A 7,323-nucleotide genomic window follows, 5' to 3' on the forward strand; every position below is an offset into this window, starting at 1 on the left:
GCAGTGCGATGCGGCGGCTAGTAAAGCGACCAAAACGCTGGCTTGCATCCATAGATGCTTCTCAAGCAAATCCCGGGACGTCATTCTCCCCCTGTACTCGGCCTTAGTGAGGCCGCAGCTGGAGTACTGTGTCCAGTTTTGGGCTCCACAATTCAAAAAGGATGTGGAGAAGCTTGAGAGTCCAGAGAAGAGCCACGTGCATGATCAGAGGTCAGGGAAGCAGACCCTACGATGACAGGCTGAGAGCCCTGGGGCTCTTTAGCCTGAAAAAGCGCAGGCTCAGGGGTGATCTGATGGCCACCTACAAGTTTATCAGGGGTGACCACCAGTATCTGGGGGAACGTTTGTTCACCAGAGCGCCCCAAGGGATGACGAGGTCGAATGGTCACAAACTACTTCAAGATCGTTTCAGGCTGGACATAAGGAAGAATTTCTTTACTGTCCGAGCCCCCAAGGTCTGGAACAGCCTGCCACCGGACGTGGTTCAAGCGCCTTCATTGAACACCTTCAAGATGAAACTGGATGCTTATCTTGCTGGGATCCTATGACCCCAGCTGACTTCCTGCCCTTTAGGCCGGGGGCTGGACTCGATGATCTTCCGAGGTCCCTTCCAGCCCTGATGTTTATGGAATCTATGAAGAAATAACTTGTCTGAAGGTTTTTTCTTTTACTGCTGTTCTTTGAAGAAGTAACAAAAATAATTCAACCATATGTGACTTTTTTCCCCTTCAAGATACATATATACTTTATTCTTTTTAAAGCTCTCATTGATCAGAAGCACTGACAAGGTTTTTTTATAAACTTTAAGTTTATTCTAATTAAATACACCATTGTTTCTGAACTTGACTAATTGATTGTAACTTAACTAACTGAACTACAAGCACAATGTAATGGAGTTTATAGATCTTCACTTACTGCTATAGAACAAATTAAGAATAAATTAAAATATTTCATTTATTTTCTGAAAACCTTAGCATTTGGTTATTATATTCCATTTTTCATCTGATAAAACATCCTCATCTAACTGAGGTTACATTTGGACTATGAGATGCTATTTTTTAAAAAGCACTACTGCAATAATCCAGTTCTGGCCTAGCTACTTACATAAAAATGTAAATTAAAAAGAAAGTCACCACCTAAATTCTCTAAGTAAAACCCACTGTAAGGGTCACAGTAGTAGATTGAAAGAGAACATATATCAAGTCAGAATACTGACCAGTTTGTTCCCACTGTTCTCAATCTACTAAAATCTAAAAAAGAGACATGGAAGTATTTGAAGCAAGAATCCCAATTCATTTGTAACACACCAATAATATTTAACATCTACTTTACAGTCCTTCATTTAAATAACTTATTTGAATGCGGAACAATGCCGAATCATCCTAAAAGGAGGACAACTGTGAATTTGCTGCTATTCTTTTACCATGAAAATGCACAAAGTTTGTTATTTAAAATCTGTTATATAAAGTATGTTATTGGGTGTTCTTGACTACACAAGCAATTTACATAATGGTTACAAAAGGCAAAGTCAGGATGCTTGGTTCAGTTTATCTGATATAGCACCATAATACTAGTCTACAGAATCTGCAACAGAAGTGCATCAAAAGCAGTTTGTATAGGGTATTACCCAACTGTAAACCAGTTTAAGGATCTGCTGCACTTTTTTGCTTTCTAGTGTTGTTTATACCATAGTCAAAGGTAAGCCTACAACTTGTGAAGATGTAGCCTTGCCAATTTGAAACTAGTTAGCTCAAGTACCAACAATAGTGTAGCCACAGCAACATAGAGTTCACTACCTTGCAGCCTGTATTGAGAACTACACTCATTTGAAATTGGCTTGAGTATGTCTGCACCTTTGACAGCAGCACAGACACAGTGAGTATGTCTATAGTAGTGGTTAACAACCAAATCAAAGCACCTCCCCCATTACTTGTGATTTGAGTGGCACCCCATTTCAGAAACTAATTTATTTATTACAGTGCCTATATCCTTGCAGATGGATCAGGCAATGGAGGCAGGTGAGCAACCAGGCAAGGAGAGCCTGGGTTTACCCTTAACTACTTCTCTCTTCCCACTTCCTGTGGCACCCTTCAAAGGATCTTGTGGCACTAGGTGTGCACCAGTTAAAGGTTTTATTGGCCAGTACCGATCTGATTGCCGATATGCAGCCTGACAGCCTGGAGAGCAGCATTGGACTGGTAAGTCTGTGGTGGGGGAAGGGGCATGGGGGTGCAGATCAAGGCCCCCATGGTGAGGGAGGGGAGTGGGGCTGGGACAGGGGCTGCCCAGCCGGGGCAGGGCATGGGACAGGACAGAACTGCAGGCAGCTCATCGGGGGTGGGGAGGGGGCACAGGGGGCAGGAGAGTGGGGACAGCTCCTTCCTCTGCACGCACCCTGGGGGAGGCATGGGGGGCATATGCCCCCTGGGTTTGTGTGCACGGCAAGGGTAGGCTGTCTGCCACAGCCTCCTCCTGGTGGGGGGCAGGGGGAGGGGCTGGGCCAGGGCTGTGCTCAGGGTGGGGTGAGCAGTAGTGGTGCTGGGAGGTTATGGGATGGGGTACAGTCACCCCAAAATTCACTGTAGCACCCCATAGCCCCCCTCCCAGTGCCACTGCCACCATATGCCCTGCCCCCGCACAGCCCACACACCAGGAAGAGGCTGGTGCAGCCCCCAGCCCCTAGCGTGAAGCCCATCCTTGTCCTATGCACAAATCTAGGGGGGGCACATGCTCCTCATGCCTCCCCTGGTGTGTGTGCAGCGGCGGAAGCCACCCCGCCCTCCTGGACAAGCCACTTGTGACTTTGTTCTGCACCCTGCTTTACCCTGGTTGGGCAGCACTTGTCCCTGCCTGTGCTCCATTCCCTCCCTCCGTCCCCCTCCATGAGGACCTTGATCGGCTACCCCACGCTCCTTCTCTCCCCTGTGCCCCTTATCCACCCACAGACTTACTGGCCAGACATTGCTCTCTAAGCTGCCGGGCTGCACTCCTGGCCATGTGTATGCTGCGGCTGCATACACATACGACATTTATCTGTGATGTTATCAGCCGCATCGGTCAAAAAAAGCTGATTGCTGATGATGTCAATTTTCCTTTTATCAATGCCAATACAATTTGGACCAATGTATCAATGCACCTCTATGTGGCACTCCAGGATGTTGAGAATCACTTGCATGTAGAATGCAAGGCAAGACCATGCAGGTATCCTACTTAATTCCTGAGCTGGAAAAAATATACCTTGGTGCTGTACCTGGTTAACTGGCTCCATTTCTCAGCAGTGCTTGGGTACAGCACTACATGAATGTGGCTGATGGCTTCTGGCTTGCAATCTAGTGCCCACTAAGCTAGCTTGGGTACTGCTACACAGTGCTGCCTATGCAGACCAGTGATTCTCAACCAGGGTTCCCTGGCACCCTAGGTTGTCTTGACATCTTTTCATGGGGTGTCATACCATATTTGCTGTTACATGTGCAAACATGATTCACAAGATAAACCTAGCAATTTCAAATAGGAATGTTCACCTGCTGTGTTCTCTCTGAGTTCTTTGCAACAAAAAAGTTGCTCTGTTATCTTTCTATAGTGAAGAATAAGTGAAAACTAAGCTGGAATTGTCTGAGGGGTGCCTTGAGTCTAATGAGGTTGAGAACCGCTCATGTAGACCTATGCTGTGAGTTTGAGCCAAGCCCACAAACTCCTCTCTGTTGTGGTGCCCCCAAAAACATGAAAAATGGGTAGAGAACTGGTGCAATCTGATGGCTCCTTATGCTGACTAACTGCAGCTCAGTTTCTTTAGAGAACTCCAGCTGTGCTTGTATGCATCTCCGCACAGGCTGAAGAGAGCCAGTCCTCTGCGATGTGGGGTATTTCCTGCTTTGCAGAGCAGACCACATACCTGAAGGGTAGCCAGGAGTCTACGTTTTACAACACACATGCTCAAACCTTGGCCCACAGGGTAGATCTGGGCCCCAGTGCAATGTCATCTGTCCTTCAGAGCTCTCCACAGGTCTGTGGGTAGCCCCAAGGCTGTAACCTTGCATGCTAGACTGGACACAAGGGGCTGGGTGGGGCTCTGAGGTCTGATTCCAGCTCATAAGACTGGGCTGAAACAGCACAAGGCTCCAAGACCCAATTCCAGCACAGAAAGACAGGAATGATGGTTTAAGGCTTGCGCTGGCAGCCAACACCTGTGGGCCACATCTGCCCCACAAGTTTTCTCAGTTTTCAGAGGTGCACTTTTCAGCAGAAGCTGCATTACAGGAGCAAGAAAGCAGTTCTTTGCAGATCTGGGACAGTGGCAGATTGGTGGCTTGCAGTGGTGGCCATGTTGTAAGTGCAGGCCCAGCACTAGTAAAAGGCGGTCAACTCTTAGTTTTAAGGAATCAGCTTATGCCACCTATTCCAGAATGGCAGTAGACAGAGACACCTTGTCTGGGGCATTTTATGTACCTATTTGACCCACATGGCCTAAATGTTTGATGCAGCAGTTGCTGGCTCCAGCTTGGAGATTCAGTTTTTGGGAGCCCCTTTTGTAGCCATGAATCTGTAAGCAGAACACAGTACATTTGGGCTGGTTTGGGGTTTCATTGTTATCAGTTTCCTGGGGTTGCTATGCCATTTCCTGTGTGCTTTGCTGATTTATAAATACTGCTCACTTGACAGTTCATGCCTGGAACATCTTTAACCATATGGGACCTGTGCTCTGTGTACACTTTAGCTTAGGACAGGGATGGACAATTATCTGGGCTGGAGGGGCACTTAGGGAGTTTTGGTGAGCTTAGCATCTCCCCCTCCCAAAAGCTCACCAAAACTCCCTAAGTGGCCCTGATACAACTCTCCTTCAGAGGAGCAGCCGTCGGATTAATAGTATTATTTGGCAGGCCAGAACCAGCCTGCAGGCTGTATTTTGCTTACCCCTAGCTAGGAGATTTAGGCAGCACGTGCACAGGGGCTGCTTGCTTCACATGTTTCAGCTACTTTATGAGGGTCCAGATTTCTTTACCTTCTTGGCTTATTTGGCTAGTTTGAAAGCTGAAATACCATGGCATGAATAATCAAGCCGTTTTTAAATGGGAAGCACAACCTTTATTTTTCCATTAAATATGAACAGAAAGCGCAAATATTAAATGTAGGGAGGGGAAAACCTGGAGGTAACTATGCCTTTAAACACCTTGGGCAATAAACAAGTTATCAGTGCAACTTGGGAGGGAGCAGGAGGAACATCTGACTTTAAAAAAGTGCAAAAAGAGAGCAAACAGCGGGCAAATATCAGGCTGCATGTGAAGGGCACTTGGAGAAATGCTTAAAAGAACTTTAAAGTCTGTGGGTAGGGGAGGCCAGAGAAATGGTCTGATACTTTGAGGGGTCAAATCACGCTGTCCTCTCTTGCCTACAGTTTAGCTTTGGCTGGGAGCCCTGTGATGAGGGAGGCATTCTCAAAGGCATGGTCAACTGGAGTTGACAGATCTCAGATGCTGCGGACTAGTAAGGAAGGCCAGGGAGCAGGCAGAGGCTGAGTAGTGTGTAGGGACCAACCTGTTTAGTCCCCTAGACCAGTGGTTCTCAATGTTTTTGTACCAGGACGCATTTGTAAACACCAGACTGCAAGGGAAAGCCCACAGTTCCCCATGTTTTCCTTCTTTAAAGGAGAATCCATTTTTAAAGTTTGTTGGTGACCCTTTCATACATTCTTGCGACCCACTTTTGGGTTGCAACCCATGGGTTGAGAAATGCTGCCTTAGACTATCTGCTGAAGAATACGCCTTCCATTAGTACATGCTTTACTTGTGTTTCAACTTCCAACATTTTCCCTGGAAAGCATTAAATGTGCCTTGGCTACAACTTCCTCTTGACTCAAAGCTTTCACTCTGCTGCAATCTTCTCTGCAAACATCATGCTTCTTGAAGTTCACCCCTATTATCAATCATCTACCCACAATTCAAGGCCTATAAGCTCCCTGAAAATTTGCTTTCTATAAGCCCTCAAGATCAGCAGTAACTGAATCATTGCCAACACCAGTATCCCTGACAGTCTGGAAGCTGCAGGTGCCAGCCCTAAACATCAAGAACAGTAACAAGCGCTTACTGACCACTGCTCCATTTTTGTGGTCTCAGAAAAATTATCTTCTCCTCTGCTTTTAGGAAAACCATCTCCAGAGTTCTTCCCAATTTGGGAATACCCTGGAGATGCTAAATCCTTTTTAAGCTTTCCTCCTGCCTTGTTTGCCATGCAGGTATGTTTATTCTTGCAGTCAACATAGCCCTATAGACTGTAAGCCTGTGCTGACGGAGGAAGGAGATAGTTGCTACTTTTCTATGTATGGCTTGCATTGGTACGGCTTAGGTAAAGGGCACATTCTATATTTCTTATTCAATTGTCTCTAGTCTTCGCTGTATGCACTGCCAATGCTCTCCTGCAGCTATTGCTGGTGTTAACCAGGCTCGGGAGCAGACAGCAATAACCAGCAACTCCTGGCTACTGGGAACCTTCTCATGCACAAGTTCTGCTGAGTGCAAGGTCCCCAGCTCCTCCTGAACTCTCCCACCAAGGGTGGCTTGACGCTAAGAGCCGCTGTCTCAGCAGCGCAGGCAGCCGGCTCTGAGCCCAGGTGGCACCTGTGGAGTCTGCCTTTCTCCTAGGCCAGCGCGAGGTCCCAGGCTTTTCTGTCTCGTGCTGCTGGCCTATCGTGCCGGCACTCCCGCACCCTCTTCTCTGCCTGCATTGGAGTGACCAACCTGCAGCATATGTGTCACAAGTGGCATGGGCAGCCCCTCAGAGTGGCAGACAGGGAGGGGACGGGCGGAGAGCAGAGCAGCAGATCGGGAAGCAGAGCACAGGGCACCCCGGGGAGCAGAAAGCCGAGCAGCAGTTCGGGTGGGGAGCACAGGGCAGGGAGCAGACAGCAGAGAGGCAGATCGGGGGAGGGAGCACAAGGCAGGGACAGCTAGCGGAGCAGCAGATCAACCCAGGGAAGGGGGGTCCGCATTGCTGCTCTGCCCGGGCGGCGCCGGCCCATCGCGCCTCGCGCCCCGCACCCACCTGGCCCAGCCGCCGCCCCGGCCCGGAGCCCCTGACAAAACTGCCTACCGTTCTAGCGCGAGAGCGAAAGTGCGAGAGGAAGTCCACGGGGGCGGGCACTGAAGACAGCTTCGCGCCCTTGAAGCGGCGTGGGGAGAGGGTAGGCGCATGCGCAGAGGAATCACTTGTAGCGCTGGCGGGATCCCTGAGCTGTGTTGGCGGCGGGTGCGCATGCGCCTTGGGACGAGTGGCTGACGGGAGCCGGCAGGCGCGGCGGGACGGTTGAGTGCGCGCTCGGCGTCTCGGGGC

General features: G+C 48.9%; 2 protein-coding genes across 4 annotated transcripts in view; one reads left to right on the forward strand and one right to left on the reverse strand.

Moving 5' to 3' along the window:
* The window catches only part of LOC102369457 (RING finger protein 151-like), a 21,711-nt gene extending 14,504 nt beyond the window's left edge, over positions 1-7,207 (reverse strand). The window contains exon 1 of the mRNA XM_006019988.3: positions 7,084-7,207. The gene's annotated coding sequence lies outside the window, so the exon portion shown is untranslated. The remainder of the gene's footprint in view (positions 1-7,083) is intronic.
* The window catches only part of RAD54B (RAD54 homolog B), a 123,119-nt gene continuing 122,905 nt past the window's right edge, over positions 7,110-7,323 (forward strand). Inside the window, exon 1 of one of the 3 annotated variants that reach the window (XM_014518210.1) lies at positions 7,110-7,174. The gene's annotated coding sequence lies outside the window, so the exon portion shown is untranslated. Of the gene's footprint in view, positions 7,175-7,231; positions 7,301-7,323 lie in introns of those variants that run through there. The other 2 variants (XM_014518209.2, XM_006019990.3) reach the window with 2 other exon arrangements.

This window comes from Alligator sinensis, unplaced genomic scaffold (assembly GCF_000455745.1).
Source record: "Alligator sinensis unplaced genomic scaffold, ASM45574v1 scaffold273_1, whole genome shotgun sequence".
NCBI classification, from domain to species: Eukaryota; Metazoa; Chordata; order Crocodylia; family Alligatoridae; genus Alligator; species Alligator sinensis.